The following is a 27,932-nucleotide window of genomic DNA, read 5'->3' on the forward strand; positions in this document are numbered from 1 at the left end:
CAGACTGGTGTCCTGTCTAGGTTGTATTCTGCCTTCTGTCCATTGTCCACTCTGTATTCATTTTAAGAAGTTATTGAAAATGGATGGATGTTCAAATTATCTGCAGCCCTATTTGAGACCAGTCATTACATGTCATGTGTGTTATATATACACCTGGTCAAATAATAATATAAAAGTTCAAAGAAATGATGAGTTGAAATAGCACAGCATTCAATAAATCAACCACAAAATATAAGGACTGATATATTTTAGGGAACTTTTCAAACTGAAACAATCTCCCATATGATGTTGTACATGCTGTATATTGCTGGGATCTGAGTTGAATGAAGATGGATAACTTCCGAGTTATGCCATAATAAAATTGTTTTTCAAGATATCGCAGCAATGTCTTCCAGATGGCTAAGTCTGCAGAGGGCAGTTCCATTAGGAACGATGGTAGCCCACAACTCACCAGTAGTTAATTTAGCAGCCTCATCACTTGAATATATTTAATAAAGTCCTTTTTTTCATTAACGCTATGTCTGTTAAGCAAAATTAATGATTGATCATTTTTACTGCATATACAGTAACTGTGTGGTAAGGTCTTAACAATTAAGGTTCATTGTCATTCTAATTAATGTCTATTATACAAGCACTCGTCACAAAACACAAAATCAGTTTGTAGACAGGCATACAGTACACTCATATGCCGTGAGAGTATCTACAGTATAATATGTGTAATTAAGATGCCTCCTATTTAAACCCTTAAAGGATCTGCCACATGCTTTATTTTAATAATTCCAGATTTATCTGCAATCAAGCTGAACGTATTTGGCTAAAGTCTCTTTACACATGGATTACCTGAGTTGGGAAACAGGCTTTTAACTGTATTAGAGTATAAAATGCATGAGAAAACAATGTGATACAATTTCACCACTAGAGTAAGCTCTAGCATTACTCTAGGCTATGGGATTCTAAACAAATCTACTGTAAGAATGAAAGCAACAACAGAATATATGAAGCACAGTAAATAAAAAATATTAATAAGCCATTGACTGTGTATAGGTTTTTTCCATCCCAAAGCTTTTCACATGCAGTACATACTGTAGAAGAGGAGCCACTTTGGTTGCTGCTGGAAGAGGTGTTAGTGGGGCCAGAAGGGGGCGCTCACCCTGCGGCCCATGTGGGTCCTAATGCCCCAGTATAGTGACGGGGACACTATACTTTAAACAGGCGGCATCCTTCGGATGAGACGTAAAACCGAGGTCCTGTCTCTCTGTGGTCATTAAAAATCCCAGGGCGTTTCTCGAAAAGAGTAGGGGTGTAACCCCGGCATCCTGGCAAAATTTCCCATTGGCCCTTACCAATCATGGCCTCCTAATAATCCCCATCTATGAATTGGCTACATTACTCTGCTCTCCTCCCCACTGATAGCTGATGTGTGGTGAGTCTTCTGGCGCACTATGGCTGCCGTCGCATCATCTAGGTGGATGCTGCACATTGGTGGTGGTGGAGGGGAGTCCCCATTACCTGTAAAGCGCTTTGAGTGGAGTTTCCAGAAAAGCGCTATATAAGTGTAAGCAATTATTAATTATTATTATTATTATTATTATTATTATTATTATTACTACTTTATCTACCACTGAAGCACAGAACTATCTTGATGGCAGGTACAGTATCATCCACCTGCAGAGCCACTAGACAGAAGATTTGGTGGATAAATAAGAAACTGCTTCACCAAAAATAAATTAAAGGGGGACTTCATGATGGCCAGATTTTCCATGATATTGTTTCTAAAGTACCAGCAAGTGGCTGTTCCAAAATTACTCTGTTTTGTGCCACAGGACTAAGAATTACAGTTATAGCGCATAGATGTAAAATATGAATATATTCGTCAGGTCCTCTTCTGTAACAGTTTAATATAGAATATTTGTAAGGCAATTGTGTAATAGTGCTATATAGTGATGGGTGTTCAAAGGGAGGGACTATTAAAATGACATAACACATTTAAAGAATCAGATAGAGAAAAAGGTTTTGGTTATTTAATTTAAATATTTAAAATTCTAACAGAAAAGATGAAGAGAAGAAAGATGTGTAAGAACATTTGAGAAAGGAAATGTTTATTTATTTTTTACACAGACTTTTTATCCTGTGTAAATGTGAGGTGATGACGTAGATCTATTACTTTAGATAGGTGATGACAGATTTACTTCTAGGAAACTCAAAAAGCAGATCTTAAGAAGCAAGTGAAAACTACATCAGATAATGTCTATGAAAGTGCCTTATTTCAGGGGTGTGATGATTGGAAACACTCAATGATTTTCATGACATTTAAGGGGAAAATGCTGTAATACAGTTGCAAATAATATCTCACATCTCCAAAGGTGGGCCTTCAGGATTTATTTTCAGATGCGTACTACCCAGCCTTATTTGATAGTTTTCTTTTCCGTTACCTTTACAGACTCCTGTTCATCAATACTAGGAGATTATGATATGCATCATAGGTGTAAAAAATTATACTTATAATTATACTTATACCACACATACCTGTGTCTTTTCATACAGTAGCATTAGTATAATACTGTAGGAATATAAAAGTATATAATACAATACATAGGTTTATTCTATGCTGAAAAGAGAAGAAAGAAAACACAACTTTTAGACCGTGGAGCCTTCTTCAGGTGAAGAAGGCTCCATGGCCGAAAAGTTGTGTTTTCTTTCTTCTCTTTTCAGCATGGAATAAACCTATTACTTGTTCCTTTGCAGCCTACAGTATGCATGCTGACGCAGCTACCCACCTATAATACAACATACTGTACTAATACTGTATATACACTATAATAAGTATACTTTATAGCATTATACTGTCTTAAGCTGCAAGGGGCCGTCTCCTTGAGGGGTGTATTTTTTTCTAAGATTTCTGCCTACATAACTCACTCACAGGAAACTGGACAAACAATCACTGAAGCAGGCATCAGCTGGGCACCCTGCTCCAGCCGAGATGGACAGAGTACCAAACCAGGAAGGACTGGGGAAAGATGACTTTGCATCATATCAGCCTCTGCTTGGTGCGGGCTAAAATACTACTAATTGGGCCTCAGGACTGATAAATAGCTTTTCTGCTAATACCACAGCCCCTTGCATGGCACAGGCTGTTTTTGTTTTGTTTTATTTTCCCCAGCCTCAGGGCTAAAGAAAAGACTATTGTTCTTCCAACAGCCTTTGCCATAGAGCAGGCTGTATATATTAATTTGCCATGGTGCAGGCTGCATTACAGCCTGGAGGGGGAGTTCCAACCCCTCAGCTGTTTTTCACCAAACAAGGCTGAAAACGGGCTGGTATTTTTTCACAGCCATAGACACAACACCCAGGCTGCTGATACACCGACATAGCCACGGGGAAGACAACTGCAGAAAGAGGGCAACCTATGCCCACCGAAGTTACTCCTCTGAGCTGCCTTGGACAGGGCTATGTGCACCCTATCGCTGTGCCAGGCACAAACCAGATTATAGAGTTTCAGTCAATGAACCACTTTGTAACTTTAAAACTTGATTTTGGGATATGTATGTGTTTTGGGGGCCCCACCACGAACCTGTGCCCCTACTGTGTGCTGCCCAATGCACCACCAGAAAAGTATTATAGTTTCCTGTAATACTTTGTATGCTCCATTTTCATTACTTTTACAAACAGCAGTCTAATAAAATGTTAATGATTAAAAGTACTAAACTGAAATCATACAGAAAATATACTGAAAAATGACAGTCTCCTTAATAGTTACATTCAAATTTAACCTGAAATCGTGATGCATGAAATGAATTGGTAAAGAATGAACAGGGTTAAATGACAGCCTCTGTTTATTGAAAGAATTAAAAGACAAAGAACGGGAAACAATAGAAAATATGTTTTAATCCATCAGAAGCATTGGAAGCCCTGCTAATTCAAAACTTCTCACTTGACCTGTTAAAAATGTGAGAGTCTCTTCTGATAAGTACGTAAAACATTACTGACAACAACCACTGAAAGTTTCTACAGTATCTTCATACTGTAGCACAGATACAGTACAGTATGTATATTTTTGTAATATTTAAATTTATTTTAAAGGCAAACTATTTTATTGCACTTTAAATCCTACAGGTTTAAATAAGGGATTAGAAATTTGGTTAGAGTTTATGCATTGCTAACCTAAATGTGTATTAAGTGGGTTATTAAAAACAAGACAAAAGGACAGAGAAAAACAGAGAGCAGAAAGGCAAGAGATACAGGAAAAGGCTGATATCACATGGTCCCCACTGATGAGCCTGGGTTTTTCAGAAGCACAAAACTGGCAGAAACGGAGCACATCTGGTTTGAATGCTCTTGGGATTCCTGCAATCCTTTTGCATTTCTCTGCTATGACTATGCATACAGAGACCTAAATAAGATAAAAGATTAGAGGGTTTCTTTTTAAATTAAAAATAAAAACGCTTATTCAATGTTTAAAACAATCAGTAGTTAAATGTGGAGGGTTTTGCTAGTTAATGCGAAATATCACTATGTCTGCCTAGTAAACCCACTGTTTTCGTCAGCTTAGTAAATTTACTCCAGCTACTCCACAATGTTAAAAACATCTTTACCAAAACACACTTTTTCTATCTTTTTTAGTAACTGAAAGAAGCTGACTTATTGGAATAGGAATAAATCTATTTAGGGTTTTATGTAATATTATAGGCTTACATAAAAATAAAATCTTTCAATCATTTAACTCTTTAGTACAAGAAGAAAACCAATAGTTTCAGGACATTTCAGTCAAAGATTCTTCCTTCAGCTATATAAATGAAAATAATACAGGCTTACAAATTTGTAATAGTTATACAAAACCTCAAAACCTGTTATCCTTCTAGAACTAAAGTCTGCAAGTAAGCTTTCTTTTAAATCAATAAAGACAGTATTAGTGACAATTAGTTAAAAGATGAAAAGAGTGCTTTCTTTTCATCTAGGAAGCCTTAATGTGGATGATTACATGTTTAGCTTCTTCGTGAGTTTTTAAAACCGTCAATATTTAGGACTTCAAAAGCTAGAGTATTTTGTATATACAGTGTAGGTAGAAATGCAGTATCAAATGTAGACGTAAAAAATAAGTAAATGATTTAAAAAGTTTATTAAGGATTATTTATAAACTTTAGATAATGGCAAGTTTAAAAATATTCTTCTAATCTGCAATGACTAATGCAGCAGATTATTAAGTAAAGTAATATTCTTTTTTGACATAATTAAACATTTGAAGGTTATTTCTATTAAGACAAAATTGAAGTAGTATTTTAGAATAAGATAAGAATTTTATTTTTGGTTAAGAAGCCCAATGCAAACATCCCCTTCAAGCAATCCACCAGACTGACAAGGAAGGCCTTGGTACACAATGTTTTGTTCTCGTTGGTGCAAGGGGCAGAGTAGGCCGTGTCAGATTGGAAGAATAAAAATGTGGATACTCCAGAATTAACTTCATTTTTCTCTCCAAACCTCCTATAGTGTTCCTTCTGTGGTACATAATGCAAATTTATAATTTCTTATTTGTTTTAACTAGTAAATCCTTATGTGTTCCCTCCTTAATCTCACACTACAACAATATGAGACATTTTGCATTCAGTCTCATCTCAGCAAAGTTACTGAACAGGAAACTAGTCTGCATTTACAGAACATGTTCAGAGACTATTTTTTTTCTGAAGCTGCTGCAGTAGAAATTAAGCTTATTAGAAAATTATTACAATCACTGTGATTGCCATTGTGCTGTGCTTCTTTTATGCACTGTAGATCTAGGAAAAGTCTGTAAATGAGTCAACTCAGCCACTTAGTGTAAAATTTGAGACTGAGAAGAAATCGACACTTTGTAGATACATGGCTGCAATATTGGCACAGTGCAGATAAACACCACATTTCACATGTTTTACTCTAAATTGCACAGTTCAGACATCTACATTGATCAGGTGAAGCATACAAGGTTTCTCCAACTGCTTACTTTGCTTATTTTGTCTCCCGCAGAGGTCTACAATGCTAGAGGCACCTATTTGCCTGTCAAGGCTAAATGAGTCAGTTCAGGCCACAATAAAAGCTAAATCTCTTGATGGCATTCCTTTTTGAATTTCATCTGACATTTTGACCCTTGTTGCTTGACATAATATATAGCCATCAAGGAAGGTGCATTTTGGATGGATGTCAATATTGGTGCTACAATTTCAGCAAGCTGTCACCCTGTCTCACAAATTTGCTAAGAGAGCCAGAGTACTTGCCAAAATGCTTTCATACCATTCGGAGATTTATACAGTATATCTAAATTAGTCAGATCATGATCAGGCATACTTTTAACAATTATACTTACACAATGTCTGGTCTTTGATCACACTTTCCCCTTTCTCCATATTATGAATGTGACTACACACATTGTCTCTTCCTGTGCTGTTCGGTTATAAGATACCAGTAAGATTAGATCACATCTATGATATTTAGATCATTTGTTATTAGTACGAGGAGACAGTCTTCTTGAGCTGGAATATCTGTGGTTGGACCTGGATTATATGGATCTGAGATTAGGTTTCATAAATATGATTAAAAGCTAAACTGCTAACCCTTCGACATGGTGTTGACAGGTATGCATTATTCTCAATATACAATATTATTTATATTATATATAATAGTCATGACAGGCCCATTCTCATTATTTTCATAAACATAATCTCCTTATAGGCAATTCCGCTTTCTCTTTTCCACATACAAGTGACAAAGTGTCACCCATTCCAACAGAATTTTTAATGAGGATGGCTGTCACTCATTGAAGGATTTGCAATCACACTACAAGCTTCATGGCTGTTTATCTCTGTATGTCTACATTCTCCAATGCGTGCCTATGGCAATTTCCTGGGGCAAGGTTGTCTGTACACCCAATGCCTAATCTGTTTGATATCAAGGGCCAAACAAAGGAACCGACTTCCTCTTTGTGTGTTTATTGTGGACTTTAAATAAATCCTTAGCTGTGGTTGCCATTGGGAATAGGGACTTGAATTGTGCAGAGAAAGCCATTCCTGGGCCAATCTTTGGGATAATACAACTTCTGTTTCCAAAATTGCTGTTTGATGATCTATTTAAATTGCCTTCATTGAATCTGACATACAATAGCAAGCTGAATCTATGAAGGTATAAAACTGTATGAAAATAGTTCCTACAGAAGTCCCCTGTTCTGTGCTCATGGTCTCACCACAGGTTCTCAACATACATCAAAGCTGACTCATGGGAAATGCCATTTCCATGCTCAAACAGATGACATACACTACCTGGCTTTAACACCTGGAAGCACAAATGCTTCAGCACTTTTTAGGAGTTATATTTAAAACTGTATAGTTAAATAAGCAAAAGGTTTAATCTTATATTTATTTGTACTGTATTCTGAAATTTGAAGCCAAGATTCAAACTGTCATGGAGAACCCTCTAATCAAAAAAGTTGCTAAAATTGGGGACATTAAGTTACAGAATGAAAACTGAATTGATACAATTTTGGTAAGTTTAAAAATGATTGCAGCATAATTATAGAATACATCAGTAATAATCATACTGTAGATAACCATGATTATACTTATAATCAACTAATTTTTGTTATTAATTCAGAAACTAAACATTTTTTCTCTAGCACATTTATTTTCTTGTGGTGTTTTAAAGAAACTGCATAATTCTAATACAATTCTACTTACAAAACTAAAGAAAAAAATATTACTATTATAGAAGATAAACTGAATGAATGAAGTTACTTCTTAAAATCAACCAAACATTTATTGCCTACTGATGAAAATTCAATTGCACTGAAATGTTCAACATACTGTACTAGGAAGTTAATTATTTCAATAAAAATATAAAAACTGATAATAGCGGTTGTATTGAATTAATTCTACTGCATTGATCATTAAACATGCTATTATTTAAAATAAACATTTTAGGCATTAAAATAAATGTATTAGGCACTAATTTTCATTCTTTAGTGTTAAAGCAACTACATTTCCATCACATTCAAGATTTTTGTGTATGTTTACAAACTTTTCATCAATCTCTTAAGCATTCTGAGAAGGTACTATATTTTCAGTCAGAGTTGCAGTTGGCTTAGTATGAAAATTACAGTACCAATTTAAACCATATGTATCTCACAGCTGTCGGAAGAAGCATCTTAAATATTCAGGACACAGTGGACATTTATCACTGCCAGAATATCGGTTCGCAATCATTTTGCCTTTTCATGGGGTTGAACTATATAAATATTGCATTTTCTTTACCCTATAGATCAGACTTTGATTTAATAGGAAAATCACAGATACTGATATTAAACTGGGTTGCCATACTCCCTAGGCATACACAGTTTTCTTCAGAATGCAGTCATTACAAATATACCAATTCCCATGACGAGCTTTTCCTTAGAATGAAATACAGTATATTCTTGCCAAGTACTGTAGGTTCGCTCTCACTGATGTGCTACACTGAAATTAGTAAAAGCAGACAGTGAACAGGAGGGCAGACCTCCTGTATCAGCTCAGCAGAAGTAGTGGCTAGATCATTTAAAACCAGAAGTTCATTTCCAATCTCAAATGGGCATTAGAAAGAGGTCATGTCTATAACTTCATTAACCAACAATCATTTTTGTAACTTGTACCATATTTGTACCTTAGGTAGAAACACTGTTAACAACAGAAGAATTTTACAAGCTATCCATATTAGACATAACAGTGCTTACCAATTGTAGGATGCTGATTATCCACAGAATAAAATAATGTTCACACAAATATTTAAAGATATCTTTGAGTGGAAAAACAAACTTTCTCTGCAGTGCCAAAATGGATATCAAAATTACTAATGCTGTATAGCTTAGCAATTATCCCTATCCCACATTTTAAATATTAAATCCTTAAATATTAAATCTTCCTGGCACAAAATTAATAACTTCAATGGTGATTGATAACTTATGGCTGAAGACAGAGTATGATTGGTCCACTTTACCAGAAAGCAGTCATGTACAGATGCAGCCATTCAAAATGGGTGGGGTATTTCGCGGCATACCCCGCTGGGCGTGTCGCGGTATCACGCAGTATCACGGGGTTAATCGCGTCATTTGACGTCATGCCGTAAAGTATACGGCATCACCTTTTAAAACCGCCAGGGGGAGCTTAACCTCTCATGTACAGCATTTGAGCTTTTAAATTTGAACTGTGTATTACACATTAAAATGTTGGTATATTTTATGAAAGCAAGATTGCTCAGTTGGACAAAAGTACACAACCTACCTTTATCAGTAATATTTATGCATCAAAGCCTTTACCGAAGATATTACTAATAGTATTAATAATGAATGACTTTGGACAAGCTGTATACTCAAAGTATCATTTCTTTAGCACATTTGTACAAGCACTTGGAATCTGTCCAAGCCCTACTTTGTCAGGCATTTTCTTTTACTTCAACGGACATAAAACTCCCTTGCTTTTAACAGGGCGTTTCATAATTTCTAACTACGAAAATTATTTAAAATGCGACACTTATCATTCAACTAGAGCTCAAAATATCACAAGGATCCTCAAGAGCACAGCAAAGACTGTATTAAAAGATACTTGTATCAAATACATGAGAATCTAGGCTTTTTTATCAACGCTTTCTTTTCCGTATACCAGATATTATGGAACCACTTCAGAAGGGTGTCAGCCAGTCAGATTCCAGGAATCGGTACTTTAAAGAAAAAATACACACTGGTATTCCATTTCTCCCTAAACATTTTAAGCATTTTAAGAAGTATTTAACTAACATGTGAAATAGCGTGTGAAAAAGTGGTAGTTTTAAGCTTTTCTGCTAATATAATATGGAATCGCGTATCTAAAGAAATTAATAACGATATGATTATATTCGTGTACTGCGACAGGGCTTTGTAGGGCTGTTTCGCCTCTCTCTTCATGCGACTTCCCTTGTAGTCCACTGGTCTACGTGCCTGATTACCAACTCACAGGTTGTGTGTTCAAATCTAGCTGGCGCTGTGACTTTCCTTTTAACAAACATTTCTTCAAAAAAATAGAATAGCAATATTATGGACAATCAATTGACTTTTATATTTCAAAATATCACAACATGATCGAATCTAAGTCATTTTTGATAACAATGAATAGTCACCTTCTTCCCTTCTGACAACGGTCCCTGCTTCTGCGTCCTGCTTCTATTGTGTGTGTGTGTGGGGGGGGATACCTTCAGATCTCCCTTCAGATTTAAAAGGTTATTAATCATATCTTCGGTGTCGCATCTTACCAGTGCAGCTGATCGTTTGCTGCCTGGGTGGGTCAACTATCACAAACCTTTAGAGAACCTAACATTTCTATTATCAACAAATTGTAAATTTGTAATAGAGTAAATTTTTATAGAGCATTTCGCAATCACGCATTTGTTTCCAATCATGCAAAGTACAGTAATTTTTGAGAATCGATTCACCATGCCTTTCACATGCTCATAAAAGAGATTGATTTAGGAACATAAACATATTACCGTATGCAAACTGTACTGTATACAGTATGTATATGTATATTAAATGTCTTAACTGTGCCCGTTTAAGTATTGAATATTTATATGGAATTTTACCACTGAAGGGAAATCTTAGTACCTGAGCATAAAAAGAATAGGAGCATACTGTAACGCGTGTGAAGGCCACACCAGTATTACATTTCTCCCTAAACATTTTAAGCATCGAAGTCTTTAACTAACGTGATACCGGAGTCAACAAGCATACTTTTTAGAATTTCATTAAAAAGGAATATAATATGGAATCGCGTATCTAAAGAAATTAATAACAATATAATTATATTCATGTACTGCAACACAAGAATAGTACACGCTGTACATTGTCTGTTGATAATGTTTCTGTAGTGCTTTCTCAGCACTCTGCATGTGACCTTGCCGGTGGCGCTGTGGGTTAGGTTCCTGACTTTATTTCGAAGGTGTCAGAGAAATCAGTTTAAAACCCTCTACTTTTTCTTCTAGATTTTTATTTTCAGATTCGTATTTCTAAGCAACAGGTTTTTTTTGCCCACAAAAAGGAACAAATACGATTTTGGCAAAAAATAAATTTTCTTTAGTGTTTCTAAATATTGATTTCAAAGTAGAACAAACATTGGTCATCCTGCAGCAAAATAATTCCATTGGGTTTTTAAAAGATTTGGAGTAAAGATGTACTGTAAAATGAAATCTGAAAATAAATTATATAAAGGAGTTCAGACAGCAGGAAATTATAGCTGCAAAATGATTGTCTTTGTGTGTATACACCATTACTACTGTTTGCATTTTTAATGTAGCTATTTCAATTTAATCATACATTATGTGATGTTTCAGAACACTTAAATCTTAAAGTGCACTGTAGATCACAAAACTAAAATAAATATAAATTCTTACTGTACATTTAAGCTACTAATTTTGTGTGTCCTGGGACATATTTGTATAAACAAGTTAAGAAACATGATAGGAAGAGTGGGTGTAGCCTTGACCATCAAAATAAATAAAGGTCAAATATACTGTAGTCTTAAATATCTACACTGTCTTTTAGACAATTAGAAATGTGGTGTTGTAGACTGGTTTATAGTGTAAAGCTAAAGACTTCTGACTCTTATTCAAACTACCTGAATACAGGTTTTGAAATTACCTGAAGGCTTTACAAACACTCTACACTATTACATTGTGATGTAACATGTTACTTCTTTTATCAGCAGAACCCTTACTGTACTTTACTAAAACCAAGCCTTCAGAAAGAGACATACCGTATCAACAAAGTAAGGAAGGCACTGTACACTACTCAACGTTGCTTTAACAATTACAGGAAGGGTTTCATCCTCCTCAGTATATGGAGCTAAGTGGCTGCTTTTATATCACCAGTAAAAGAACAATACATTTTACAGGATGCCATTGGTATGGCAGTTTATATTTATTGTTAAATTTGGTTAATTGACATACCATAGAAATGATATTTTCATAGATAATGTGGTGCTAATAATTTAGTTGTAATACTTTAGTTGCTGGTTATATTAGCAGCGAGGAATGCATATATAAACAGTACAACAGCAATGTAGGCAATATATTAAGGATAATGCTATGTGAGAACAAATTTAAATAACATTTGTATTATGCGTATGAGTATATCTGCATATGAGTATTATGTATTATGTATATGAGCATATGTATGTATCTCTGTATATGAGTATAATGACAATGAACTTGAACTATAATAATAAAATTGTATTCAAAACAGAATTTGCAAGAAAAGGCCTAGAACTAGAACAGTGAAAAGTATTTTCTGTTCATTAACAGATAAGATTAAGATGCCTATTTCAATAACAAGGACTCGATGATTAACATACTGTACATATTACACTGTGGATGAATGAGCACATTGTTCAGATCATCACACATTCATGTGGGATGAATCCAGAGTGAAACACTTTCACAATGTCATAACGTACAAAGAACAATGACATTTTCATTCAGTAGTTATGCCTGTCTGACATACTGGATAATTTAACATTCCCATATTTACCTACAATGTTTGAATGGCAGAGCCGAGTTGGGCGTCAGTTTAGAGATGTTCTCTTCTAAAAGTTTAGCATACTGTATCAGCTATTCATTTTAGACTTGCATGTCTAAACTAGACAACGTCAAACAGACATTTTCAAATCGATTTGCTCACAAGCCTTGCATAAATGTAAACAAGGTGTGACTGGCACCGGCCCCCTTGATACTTTGGGAATGTTTCATGACAAAGCACTTTTTTCTTCATGTAATTATCATCTGATTGAATCTAACTGATGTATCCATACCAGTGTGTCCAACTCAATTTATGATCCTTAGATGGCTGTCAATTTCCATGGGTGTCACCTTTAGCTGGTGGGTCACACTACAGCCAGAAAACTTATTTTGCAAAGCTAAATGGAGGCTGTTACTCATTCTGGGTTGCATTCATTTAAAGAAAATCTGCTTACAGAAAGCTGTACAGCAGTACAGTGTCACAGTGCTACTGCAAAAACTGTCAGCCTGGACAGAAGCATTTTGTATGCACAAAATATGTAGCATTTGTTCCTTTTTTTAGCTCTCTTTTATATTGTTTTTCTTTGTACTGCATTTTTTCAAGGTCTGTTGCATTCTAAAAAATGTTTCAAACTACTTTTCTTAACAATTCACAAATTTCTACTGCTTTTCTACTTTGCCATCTGCCTGCAACCACAATTTGACACAATTCAACAGGTGATGATAAAATATGCATGATGAAGCACTGAAAACGCATCCATGGCTAAATATTTAATGAGGAATAAATTACGTTTTGTGTTTCAAAGCTTTGTTGTGTAAAGTGATGTTAGTTTGATCTTCGTAATCTTTATTGTTTAAATGTTAAAACAATTTATAACAATTATACAAAACTGCTCATAAATCTAGAATGCACCAAAAGGAAATCTTGTCTATGGACACAGAATAAAGGCTAGCACGAGTGGAGCTATTTTTAAAATAGGATGTCCTTTACAGGAAGCCAACCTCACAATCTGCAAGACACTTATTGTGTAAGTATAGATGCAGACCTGCAGACTTTTATTTTCTTATTTATACATTACCTATTAACAAACATCCTGTATGTTTATTGATATAGCCACCATTGGACTTTAAATACAGAACAATACACTGCATGAAACCCCCAGCTTTTTCTGCCATGCATTTTAACTTGAGTGTTTTTTACTTTTTAACTTTAAGTTGATTGTGAAGCCAAAGAAGGATTCTTTTGTGCCTCCAAAGAAATCTTGGAATGCTTTGCAGTTTTCTAACGTGGTATAAGATTAGAAAAACTCCCATAATATTAAATAACTCAACTTACTGTTATTAATGAAACTTAACATTATTTAAATTTAAAAGAATGAAAGAAAAAAAAGGATATCAATCACACCATACACAATTAACTGCATATCACCATCTCTTTATTTGGCATCATATATTCTTGTTTCCTGCCAAGGTAAAAATTAATAGCTCACTTTCAAGGACATCACAACAACAAAATGATAAAATGTGTTGCTTTATAAAAAAAGATTTAAACACACTACTTGACATACTGTATGTTTGCCTAAGAACTCCTTTCGGGGACTTTCAGGGAATTAATGAACCCAAATCAATGAGCTTAAATCTTTTCACTTAAACTAGATAAGATATTTACACAAGCACACAACCTATATAGGCCTAGGCTAAATAAGTTATGTAAGGCAGAGAATATCTGCGATTGAATACAGTCAATATTCTTCAGTAGCAATCAATTTAATATGTCTTAAATGGTTTATTAGAAAGCTGAGGCCAATTCCAAGCAAAGCCAATATTAAAAATCAAGGTATACAACAAATAGAGAAAACACTCCCCTGTCATTTTCTTCCTCATCCCAGCTGGGTATTTAATGAATTTATGGCACATTACTCCCAGCTGTAAAAGAAGCAATACATCTTATCCATCAGGGACAAAAGGATAATGTATTATCAGCAAACAGCAGCTCTAGCACACAGGATTAGATTGGAAACTCCAACATAGCTAAACTGGAGGATATCTATCTTCTCACACTCTCAATCCATTCCCAGAAGGTTTCTTTCACATTTCTGTTTGCTGTGAAAGGAATAAGAAAAATCAGTCGATCATCCATCTTCATGAGAAGTTAAGAAAAATATTGCACTGAGCATTCTTTCAAACTCAAACTTCCTTAACACTTAAAGACATTAATTGCACGGGGTAAATGATCAATCAGAGCTAAGTATTATCTCCATTTACTTGTACTTAAAATGTTAAATTAAACTCCAAAGATCTTGTTGTAATGCTGTAGTTTGTTACCTTTGGAGTTTTTGTTCTTGCAGGGAAAACAAAAGAATAAAATAAAGTTTTCAAGGGACATTTTCAACTTTATTACTAATACTGTATTACAGTACAGTTATTAGTATATGTACATTTTTAGTTCTAAATTGTGCATCAATCCCACACACTCTTAATTCCATGACATGCAACTAATAACCTCTTAGTCTTTTGTTTTTTGCCAATCATAATACTTACATAGATGAATCAAGGGTCTCCAATATCTGTCAGACTTCTAAAAATCAGTAAAATGGAAAAAGGAGCATTCTAAAGATGACCTTATTCCAAAATCTATAATAATGCAGCCATATATAACGAAATCAGGAATGTGGCTGTAAAGGTAGAAGTGGTTTTCATGGGTGATTTTAACTTAACTAAAAAACAACAGGAATGCAATCACCTGAAATTATAATGACTGACGTGAACAGCTATCATATTCAGAGATCCTAAAATAGAAGATGTTTGTATCAGTTTATTCTTCAAACAATAAAGATAGAATGAGAAATACAACAATGATACTGTATAACCGCTCCAATATGGTATATATGACAGTATGCCAGTACTTTATACTTTGAAAATACAGGTACAGGTTGATTTCAAATCTGAGCTTTATAATCTTGGAAAAAAGGCAATGAAGGAATGAGAGAATCAAAGAAGCAGTAGAATGGAAGAGGATGGCTAAGGAATTAGTAGAAAATGGATGACAGCAGTTTAAAGATATACTATGTGAAATATAAAACAGATGAATTGCAAAAATCAGTAAATCAAATTCCGGAAAGAAGAAGCCTAAATAGTTTATTTAGTGGATTAAGAAGAAAAAGAAGAACATAATAAGAAAGAAACCCTTTATAAAGAACTCAGATTAAGAATAGGATCCATTTATTGAAAAACAATATTAAGGACTGCAAACACAGGTTAAAACAGATATTAGAAAGGTTAACAGATAGAAAAAGGAATAGATCAATGGTAGCTAAACTGAAGCTCTTTTGCTTTTGCTGTTGTATTACTGAAAAAGAAAAATGGATTAAGAGCAAAGGGGCAAACTTTAAAAGGTGTATTAAATAAATTCTCCATGCAGATGCGGCAGGTGGAACTGCACTGCCTCTGACTGACAACACCACACATTTGCAGATACCTGACAAGTTTCAGGAATTGCTACTGCACAGTACGCGTAGGTTCGTCTGATTCAAGCCCACACAAACCCAGTGGTGCTCTGCCAGTTATGTACAGTCACTATTTTAGATGTACTTAAACTGGTCATTTAAAGACTCTGTGGCTACGACTACACTCTGAGCACCATTCTTGGTTAAGGCAAAGCAGGAACCCCTTTATTTCCAGTGTCTAGACTGATCACATCAATTATCCAGATACATTTTTGGACATTTTATTCTACTTCTTTCACTTTGTATTTTCTAATCGTTTCATCCACTACAGGTTTTGGGATACACCCTGTACGCCAGTCCATCACAAGACACATGCAGAAACACATGCACAAACTTACACCAGGTCAAATCTTCCCAGATGCCAATTAATCTATCATCATGTCCTCGGACTTTGAGAAGAAACTGGGGCACTCTACGCAGACAGCACCCCATGTCTGGAATCCAGGGCCCCAGCACTGCTCCACCATGCCACCCAATATGATTTTTTTTTTAAAGAAAAGTAGACAGTACAATTAATGAACCTAATTTTTGGAGTTCACTTTCTTGCACGCAAGCTAACACTCCCCTTCTCTCAGGTTTAAGACCTAGAATTCTAAACTTCTAAATTTGACCCATTGTCTAAGCTTATTCAGAATTCTTTAGGAATTAAAAGGAAAATTAGAATGTTTGCATAACTAATTAGAGTGTTCTCGTGGTTGACACTACTGCTTCATAGCTCTAGTGTCCTGAGTTTGATTATGGACTGTCTGGGCTGAGTTTCCTCCGTATATTTGCCTGGGTTTTCCAGGCATTCTGTTTTTTTTCCCCACCTCTCAATGACCACTCTAGATTGTCCTTTTCTGAGACGCACAGGGTTTCATATTTTGTGGGGAGGGATTGCTCCAGTACAACCAGATCTGGTTATAGAATTACCAGATAAGCTTAAGGAGCAAAATGTCTCTTTGTCATCTGTGGCCATTCTGAGGTTCTAATACTAGTACATTTTTATTACAGCAAAACACAATTTTGTTTATATAAAACAGTGGCATGCTTCTCATTTCAAAGCAACAAATGGGAAAAAGTGGCCTTTAGTCAGAAATTTCTTCCTATTTTTGATGTTGAGAAATTACAGCTCACACATAATAGCTAAAGCTGACGTTGTAACCATGCAGATTAATAACATAAATTGCCCCACACATTCAAACAAAGATGCCAGTATCTCTCAAGTGTCCCATAATTAGCTGTAGCCAAATGTGGCAGTACAGCTTCTTAGATAAAACATTCTAACCGTGTCTTTAAATCAGTGAAGGCTACTACTTGTTCAAGCTAATTGCATGTGTTAAGTCTGCATGGAGCTTAGTAATGCCTGTCATGACAAGTGCTTTTAAATTTCAAGTTGTTATTGGTGTGCTTTGTAAGAATGGGTACTTGGGGAAATCTCTGGGAAAGCTATAATATTCTCAGTTTCTTTTTGTTTTATGTTACTTGAAGCTGGGGAATGAAATCTAAGACAAATTAGAGTCGAGAGGGATTTTGTCTGGGTTCATGGGTTATTATTTGCATTCCTGATTCGAATATTAATTTTTCTAGGAATATACTGTATATTACGTCCAAGAATTGTAGGGAAAACAAGTTCACGCCATGAAGACTACATTCACTTTAAACTATCCATTTTACATACATTTTCTAACCACTTTATTCAATACAGCATTGTGGGGGAGCCTGAGACTATCTCAGCAAACAACGGGCTTAAAGCAGGACACACCCTGGATGGGATGCCAATCTATTGCAGGGAACACACAGACATGCACACACTCACACCAGGGCCAATTTTCCCAGAAACCAGCTAACCAAACAGTATTTGCTACTGCACAGTCTTTGTACAGCACCCATAGAAAATCCACATAAACATGAGGAGAACAAACAAACGCAAGGCAGAAAGAACCCAAGGTCCAGAATTGAACCCAGGGCAGCAGAGCTGTGAGGTAGCAATGGTAACCACTGTATCACCATTTCACCCCACTTCAAACTACATTTTACAGTTACACGTTAAAGGTATTAATTTGTGAGGTGATTGTTTTGTAAAGGTTACTAAACTGAGTGTGAGTTTTTGTCAGAACACTACTCACATCTCAGAGCAAGTATGAAAAACACAGAAGATGATTAACGCAGGAATCTGGATATCCTATGGGCTTTAGCAACACAGTTCTGTTTTGACTGCATATCCCTAAGACATCATTCATTAATCCTAAGGAATCAGCCTCTGACTAGTCCTATCAGCCTCATGGACCTTGTTGTCAGGTTCAGAATTCTAAAAAAAAACATGAATGATACAATTAAGCATGAGGCTGAACACTTAATACCTAGTGATGTCTGTTAGACTGATGCAGTTTAATATAGTTTGGATAAAGCAAAGGTGTTTTGATGAAGTTGGTTATAGTATTCAATTACAAAAACCTTTTGGAACCAAACAGAGGAAACAAGACAAAGAGTCTTATGATTACAGCTGTATGCCTGATAAATCTATTTTTATACTAATTTGGAAAGCTGAGCATTTTCTTTTTAATGACTTATTTTGGAAAACCACACATCATTCATTCACCTGAATTCTTAACATTATTTTAAAAGTTTGCTTAAAGTACTCCATTAACAGGAAACAACACTTCAATGCAATTTATTCTGACCATTTATGGCTGACAAAGTTACACTTTTTATTGTAAGTTAATAACAGTGTTCACAGACAGTCTAGTAATACCCATTTTCTCCTAGATCATCGATCATGTTTTGTTATATAATTGAATACACATCTAAGGTTTCATTGTTCCAGAACTTTTAAGTGAGGTGTAGCTTTAGTTTTGCTTATGATTTCTAGAAACTTACAAAGAGTGTAGCAGCAGTGACTATATGACTGACTGGAACCCACAACTCTCGGTCACGGTACCAGCTCCTTAACCTTACCTCAACCTTAACTCCACAATACTGCCTGATAACATCACTGTCATCACTTGTAAATTTGTTGTAATAATATTATAAATATATTTAATATAGGCTACATTCTTATAAAATCCAGCCACATACTGTACATTTCATTGTTAAGATTTACAACAGTTTTATAGTTACAGTAACAGCTGAACAATTTCCATCCTAATCACTTTCAAGATTGTGAGCTTACAGTATTTTGATTTGCTCAATATTAAAGTTAAGAAATTTGTACAGTGGGTTTAATGACATCCTTTCCTGTTTAACATTTTAAATTGAGCTCACAGAAGCTTCCAAGCAACAGTAAACAAGAAGCCGCTGAAGGCTATAGAGCTGCATCTAAACCCTTCTTACTCTGAACAGGGTAGACAATATCATTGTGGTCCTAAATATCTCAGGACAGTAAGAGATTCTACACTTCTATCTAAATGCCAATGAATAAACATCTCTATTATCTTAAGGTTCTCAGAACTGAACTGTACCTGGCAAAAAGTTTTTCTATTTTCTAATACAAAGGGACTGGAATTTATATGTATAAAAAGTTGGCAAAGGTGAATTTTAATTTGCACATTTGCATGATGATGTGTAAGATTTCTACTGAAAGGCTCTAGTGAAAGCACTGCAAAAATGTATACTGTATGTACTGCTTTCAGAACAGAAAGGATATCCTCCATTACATGTAATGTACACAACACTAAAATAAGATGTGCTGTCTTGCCAAATAGCAGCCTTAAGGCCATTTTCATGTTAAATGTTACTGGAAATAGTTCTGCAAGTTCACATTTTCATGTATTAGTTACTCACCAAAGGAAACTTTTAAAGCTAATAAAGCTGCCTGTTTAATTGGCAAAAGCTAATTTCCTGCTTTAGTTGTTAAAATTAAGCAAAATGTCTGTTCCTTTCATCATCTGACATCAGTCACAATTCACAATATTTTTGAAAGTCCTGAGAAGTTAATAGGAAAGTATGGTATCATACACACTTAATTCAAAAATGTCAAAAAAGTGTATTGTTTAAATATTTTAACTGATATAATTATAGAAAACAAATGGGTCCAGAGTCCACACTCTACTGGTTTTAAAGTGTTTCCCAATATCCAGGGCTTTTTGTCTACAGAAAAAAAATGATAAAAAACAAATGAACCAATACTGTAAGTCAAGATAGAAGAACTAGTCAAATATACTTAATATGATCAGTAAAATTTAATGAGATGTCTAAAACCTGTAGAAGACTAAGCCCCAAAAGTACATACTGTAACAACAACTAATAAATGCTTATATACAGTGTTCATGTCAGACAACACAGACCCATTTCCTAGAAATACAGATTTCACTTTCACAAGGCTAGTAAACACTTAACTTCTTTTACTCAATAAGCCATTCATGGTTATGTATTATGCACACTTTATCAATTATATAATCTGCAAATTCTTATATACTCCTTTTGCCCATGTTTTTTTCGTCCTTCCTTTTCATTAAAAAAACAGATCCCTGTACTGGTCCACCACATGCTCAGGTTTACAGTCATTAGCTTGTTTAGTCTTGCAGTACTTCATCTGATCTTCAGGAATTGAGCCTCAACTGCAGCTGTAATGGGGCTCATTGTTACTTGAGATCTTGAAATTTAGACATTGCAGGATTCTCTCATGACAGTAGAAGAGATCTTGTGGCATAGCAGAATATGCTGCTGTGTTGGAAGTGGCATTATATACACTCTGAGCTCATGAGCAACACTTATCAAAACCCAGCAGAGGTCCACACGTCACGTAGCCAGATAAAAAAATAACTGTGAATACTGTTCATAGTGCCTTTTCTACTTAAGATAGGGACCACAAACATACAGTATCACCCACGTTGGTGAGCTGTGGGAGGTATTACATACCAGCAGCTTTATTATACAGCACATCAGGTTAAGGTTAGGTTTTGACAAATTCTTCCACCAACTGAGGAACTTCTGGGAGGCTAGACTATTCAAGCCTGGAATGTAGTTTAGCCAGAATACAGGGAATACACCATATTGGAGAACTTATGTGGAAATTCTTATCCAGAAGAAAGAGTACCACCTACTGGTCCAACAGCAACTTATACCAAAAGCAATAACCTGGTTCTCCTCCGACTTCTTCCATCCTCGTAATGACAAGTACAAGTCTTGCATAGTGTCTGAGATCTGATGAGATAAGGCTACAAGGTAGGAAAGCTGCAGTTAGAAAAAAAACAGCACTTTGCTTTGCACATGGCTAGGGTTGGTCTTAGGTTTAGGATCAGATTAGAAGAATGTTTTACCTTCCTGCCACTGCAACTCCAAGCATTATGGCAGTTTTCCCACTACATAGCAATAAGAGCTGGATAAACAGAAAGCTGCTACTAAGTACTGAGTTTATAACTTCTAATTGGTATGCAGGCCAAAGTTATAATCCAGGCCTTCAAGTCCCAGTAGGTTTTATTAAACTGAAGTCCATCAAATTACACTGTTTGAGGTGCTTGCTCAAGAGTACTTGTACATGCATACACAAACCTGTGTCCTCTCACCAGCTGACACTGGGATTCTCCAAGAAGTGGCTTACAACTGTCAGCACACCAATAGGGTGGAGCTGGGATTAGTCTGCCTGAGCTTGCTCAGCTTCTATTTGCAGGCTTACACTGATATGAGTGAGGGACACACCTCCCTTCCAATCATCATTACTTCTCCTGAAAGGCACTGAAGATCTTGCAGCCTGTCAAAAGATGAATGACTTGTCTGGTAGGCTTGTCTGGCTTGCTCATTTTACATGTGCAGTACAAGAGTCACTTCTGTGAGCCGTGACAAAGAAATTCTATGTTCCATTAAAATGAAATGAAAAACATTAATTTTGTTAAAAACAGATTCATTGTATAAGTTGTCCCTTTCCATTTTCCCCCCAAAATAGTACTAGGTTTATTCCATGTTGTCACACACCTGAAGAAGGCTCCACGGCCAAAACGTTGTGTTTTCTTTGTTCTTTTTTTTCAGCATGGAATAAACCTATTACTTGTTCCTTTGCAGCCTACGCATGCTGACGCAGTTACCCACCTGAACTACTATAATCATAATCAGTTAGGGTAAATGGTAAAAGGGTAGACTCATGTCTCAATATCTCATCAGATCTTGCACTGCATAGGGATCTGAATTTCCATGTCATTTTTAAAGTTAATAAACTTTTTAAAATAAATCATTCCATTTTGCATAAAAAATACTGTCAAAATTATTTTTACAAAATAGAAATAAAAATATTAAAACATAATACCAGCACTAAGTTCACATTAATGAGTGTCTTTAGTCAGAAGATAAGACCAGTAGATATTAATAGTATTTCTAATTACTATAAGCAACTATTTATTTCCACCACCAAGCCTAGCTTCTGGATAATTGCCAAATGCCACACATTTTGAGCAGCATATTAAAGTACAATTAGGAATAAATAACAGATGAAAAACTGTTTGACTATACCAAAAAAACACTTATTTATTTTTGTAAGTGCAATAAACTAAAGACCGCAAAACCTCCCAATCCTGGTATATCTCAACTGCTACACAAAGACTCAGTTAAGCATAGAAAGACACTAAATAATGAAATTACTTACAAAATCAAAACTCTCTGTGCTGTTTGCATATTTAATGACAATGTATACATGGTTACTTAGTTGAGAAAACAGCTGCCATCCAGAATTGGTTTTGTTTCATGTCCAGTGCACTGCAAAATACCTGTTAGCAATCTTATACACACAATTTTTTTTTTCATTTTGGAATTTGCTAATACATACAATATCAATTTAGCATGAAAACCACAAATCTTTATAAGAACAAAATAGTGTTAACTGATAATAAATGATTGTAGCATATAGTAGTTAGGAGAAGAATCATATTGGGCAGGTACATTTGTAAAAGTAGCTAAGAGAAATGAAGACTGAGAGCAGTCTGGGAGATACAAAGCACAGAAGCTTCAGCTCCCAGAAGTGGGAAAGAAACTCAACTGAAGAAAAACACCTGTGCTACAGCAATTAAGTATAAAAGAAAACCAGACAGGGCTTAAAGGAGACAGTGTACTGAAAAAGAGTGGGGGGAAAAATCAAGAAGTTGTTAGAAAAACAGAATAAGAACAGTTATGAATGAGAAGAGGCTACTGGGTCCACCTAAACTATATGCCAGAAAAGCTATTTCAAAGGTATGGCCAAAACAAAATTGTCTGTTCCTGAGGAGAGGAGGAGTAGTTATTGTGTATACTTTTTTTTAATGTTCTGACTGAAAAAAAAGTTGGTCACAAAAATATCCAACTTGAAGAAATGGCATACTCATGTCAGCTCCTAAGAGACTGTGGTCTTTGACCAAAATGAGGAAGAATATCTGGGAGAAGCCCAGCACTTCCAAAGACATAAGAAGCAAATTGACCATGTCAAAGAGAATTCATCATGACCTCCTTGCATAGTACACAATTGAATATTTCCAAAGACAACACCTGCTCAACTTGCCAGAGAGCATGCAGATCCTGCATTAGCCTCATCAATTACTTTTGGGTAAATGGAAGACGATCATCTTCAACCTTAAAGGATAGCCAATGATCTCTTTTTTTAATTTTTGCTAGCAGTTCCTTATATTTCTTTCCTTTAAACCATTTTCCTGTTCATATTTTAAATTATACCATGTTTTCTTTTACTTCTATTTTTAAAATAGATTTGACTATTTGGGCCACTGCTTTAACGACTTTGGTACTTATTCTTGCAATGAATTTGTTTTGTGTTTCAAGCAGAATACATTTAACTTGTTAACCATTTTCTATTGATTTAAGAATTTATTCCATTACACCTTCACACCTTCTAATTCCCTCACACTCTGCTTTGCAAAAATTATAAACTGTTTTGCACTCTATGTGTACCATATCAGTATATACTGTACTTTAATTAAAACTAAATAATGAACACAAACAGCTTTTCCAAACAGATCTCTCACTCTAGGTACATCAGTCACCAAAGATGAAATAATTTACCTAAACCTAAATTAAACAGAATGCTAATTACATCATATTCAATTGTTTGTACTGTTTAATATTACAGCATGAGAAATCTCATGTCTAACAATGTGACCTCATTAGGAAAAATATCAGTTTTTTACCATTAAAACTAGGACTGAAGTTGACAGAAAGGCATCCTACTTTTTAGATTGCACTGAAGCACTGCTTTTTTTTTTAAACTAGAAAGAATCTGATAATCTTTCCAAGTATTTTGCAGGACACTGTGATGTCCTGAATACTCTTACAAGTAAGGTCCGACTGAGATCAAATCCTTGGTAAAGGGCTTTAGTCTATGAACAATTTCAACAATTTTGGTGCTACAGTCATTTTATATCACAAGGACTTATAAATTGAAAACTGGAAACAAGTAGTTTGTCAAAAGGAAATTTTTAAAACTAAAATTTGCACTGCAACAGTCTTCATTGAAAAATTAGATCTATCTCCAAACTTAATTTTACCGATATTACTGTTGAATATTTTCTTAGAAATTATCCTTTTGAAGAGTTACTCAAGAAATACAGTCATCAATCCTTTTATTTTCTATAGCGCCCTTCACAACAGTTAACCAGAATGCACTTGACAGTCTTTCATCTCTTCACAGCCCTAAACCGTTAACTGCTGGCTCCCACCCCCATCTGTTAAAGCAGGGGAAAGGGGAAAGTGGGGGGGGAGCAGGATTCAGGGTATGCCGAACAAGGAAAATTACAGTATGTTTTGTCACAATTCACTCTTTCACATCTCTGGCACACATTAGTGTCATGATTTATAAAAAAAATAACTGAGGGAACAAAAGTACATGTTTTCTTAACCTGAAACATCAAATGCAACACTAAACCTATTACATAATGTACTGTAGCGGACCCTCATTAAATAAAACTGCCTTATGCCATACACAGGTGACCACTTTGTACCACAGCTGACAAGAATACCCTTCACACACAACTTAAGACTCCCCGGACAGCAGTTACTTTACTGCCAACCATGAGTGGATAAAAGATGCAATAAATCACTAAACAACAGTAAGCCAAAACAAAATTGTCTGTTCCTGAGGAGAGGAGGAGTAGTTATTGTGTATACTTTTTTTTAATGTTCTGACTGAAAAAAAAGTTGGTCACAAAAATATCCAACTTGAAGAAATGGCATACTCATGTCAGCTCCTAAGAGACTGTGGTCTTTGACCAAAATGAGGAAGAATATCTGGGAGAAGCCCAGCACTTCCAAAGACATAAGAAGCAAATTGACCATGTCAAAGAGAATTCATCATGACCTCCTTGCATAGTACACAATTGAATATTTCCAAAGACAACACCTGCTCAACTTGCCAGAGAGCATGCAGATCCTGCATTAGCCTCATCAATTACTTTTGGGTAAATGGAAGACGATCATCTTCAACCTTAAAGGATAGCCAATGATCTCTTTTTTTAATTTTTGCTAGCAGTTCCTTATATTTCTTTCCTTTAAACCATTTTCCTGTTCATATTTTAAATTATACCATGTTTTCTTTTACTTCTATTTTTAAAATAGATTTGACTATTTGGGCCACTGCTTTAACGACTTTGGTACTTATTCTTGCAATGAATTTGTTTTGTGTTTCAAGCAGAATACATTTAACTTGTTAACCATTTTCTATTGATTTAAGAATTTATTCCATTACACCTTCACACCTTCTAATTCCCTCACACTCTGCTTTGCAAAAATTATAAACTGTTTTGCACTCTATGTGTACCATATCAGTATATACTGTACTTTAATTAAAACTAAATAATGAACACAAACAGCTTTTCCAAACAGATCTCTCACTCTAGGTACATCAGTCACCAAAGATGAAATAATTTACCTAAACCTAAATTAAACAGAATGCTAATTACATCATATTCAATTGTTTGTACTGTTTAATATTACAGCATGAGAAATCTCATGTCTAACAATGTGACCTCATTAGGAAAAATATCAGTTTTTTACCATTAAAACTAGGACTGAAGTTGACAGAAAGGCATCCTACTTTTTAGATTGCACTGAAGCACTGCTTTTTTTTTTAAACTAGAAAGAATCTGATAATCTTTCCAAGTATTTTGCAGGACACTGTGATGTCCTGAATACTCTTACAAGTAAGGTCCGACTGAGATCAAATCCTTGGTAAAGGGCTTTAGTCTATGAACAATTTCAACAATTTTGGTGCTACAGTCATTTTATATCACAAGGACTTATAAATTGAAAACTGGAAACAAGTAGTTTGTCAAAAGGAAATTTTTAAAACTAAAATTTGCACTGCAACAGTCTTCATTGAAAAATTAGATCTATCTCCAAACTTAATTTTACCGATATTACTGTTGAATATTTTCTTAGAAATTATCCTTTTGAAGAGTTACTCAAGAAATACAGTCATCAATCCTTTTATTTTCTATAGCGCCCTTCACAACAGTTAACCAGAATGCACTTGACAGTCTTTCATCTCTTCACAGCCCTAAACCGTTAACTGCTGGCTCCCACCCCCATCTGTTAAAGCAGGGGAAAGGGGAAAGTGGGGGGGGAGCAGGATTCAGGGTATGCCGAACAAGGAAAATTACAGTATGTTTTGTCACAATTCACTCTTTCACATCTCTGGCACACATTAGTGTCATGATTTATAAAAAAAATAACTGAGGGAACAAAAGTACATGTTTTCTTAACCTGAAACATCAAATGCAACACTAAACCTATTACATAATGTACTGTAGCGGACCCTCATTAAATAAAACTGCCTTATGCCATACACAGGTGACCACTTTGTACCACAGCTGACAAGAATACCCTTCACACACAACTTAAGACTCCCCGGACAGCAGTTACTTTACTGCCAACCATGAGTGGATAAAAGATGCAATAAATCACTAAACAACAGTAAGCGTGAGGGCATGACCACTATAATGTAAAAGCTTCCATTATGGAGTTACTTATGATGGAGCAAAAATAGATTAAAGCCCTTCTCTTGAACAGGCATCAGCTCTCTGAAAACACAAGTACACCCTCACAATGGCCACATTTAGACTGTTGATTAGGGATTTAAACTCATGTATCATTTTCCCTACCACAACACAAAAAGAGGTTACAAACAGTCAGCCTGGCATACTCACAAAAATACTGACTTTACAAAGTATTAGTAGCAACATTCAGAGATCCCTGGATTTTAATGATGAAGGAAAGGAAACTGTTTGATGGCAGCCTTCCGTTCTCTTTGCTCACACATGGGATAACACAATGGGGGTAAACGGTGAGCTGGAATAAAACAGACCCTAATAAACCAACCAAATAATTAAAATGTCTTGGTTTAGTCTTGAATACTGTTATTAAAGAGTACTTTTCACCATAAAGAATGGGTCAACATGAACATGTCCATCAAAACAACACAGATAGAATTAAACAAGTAAAAAATTGCTTTTTGTAATAACTATTTAACAAGGCACACAAGGCATGATAATGCTGATAAAAGCACTTATGATTCTTAACTAATGTTACCATTATATGAGAGTGAAGAGAATCAGAACACCAAGAACCAGCTTGTGAACTCCTCGATCGGTCAGTACTCTCACGTATTTTAGACCTAAAAAGCATTTTGATATTCATGAAATTGTTAATAAAAGAAACTCATTAAAGAATTAAACAAAATACATTAGATATATTTGGATTATTTCATTAACATTGTCCAACAGCAAATATCCTTGTGTGTATTATAACTGGTGGCACCCTCTTTTAGCACTTATGACTAGTTTAACAGTCTCTCTAACAGTCATCTTTTAATAATTTTGTCCCCTTCTTCCTTAGAGACACTGCTTCGGTGTCTGTGACTTCTGAGGACTTCCTTGCATGAAGAGATAGCTTCACGTTCTGACACAACATCAAATGGGAAAATCTGACTTGGCCAATCCAAAATTAGAATTT

The 27,932-nt window shown here is 35.2% G+C and overlaps 1 protein-coding gene across 20 annotated transcripts in view; it reads right to left on the reverse strand.

The window, feature by feature from the left end:
• The window catches only part of LOC148654992 (membrane-associated guanylate kinase, WW and PDZ domain-containing protein 2-like), a 395,408-nt gene that overhangs the window by 334,029 nt on the left and 33,447 nt on the right, over window positions 1–27,932 (reverse strand). The gene's annotated exons all lie outside the window — the stretch shown is intronic.

The sequence above is a fragment of the Lepisosteus platostomus genome, chromosome 9 (genome assembly GCF_059453375.1).
Source record: "Lepisosteus platostomus isolate fLepPlt1 chromosome 9, fLepPlt1.hap1, whole genome shotgun sequence".
NCBI lineage: Eukaryota > Metazoa > Chordata > Actinopteri > Semionotiformes > Lepisosteidae > Lepisosteus > Lepisosteus platostomus.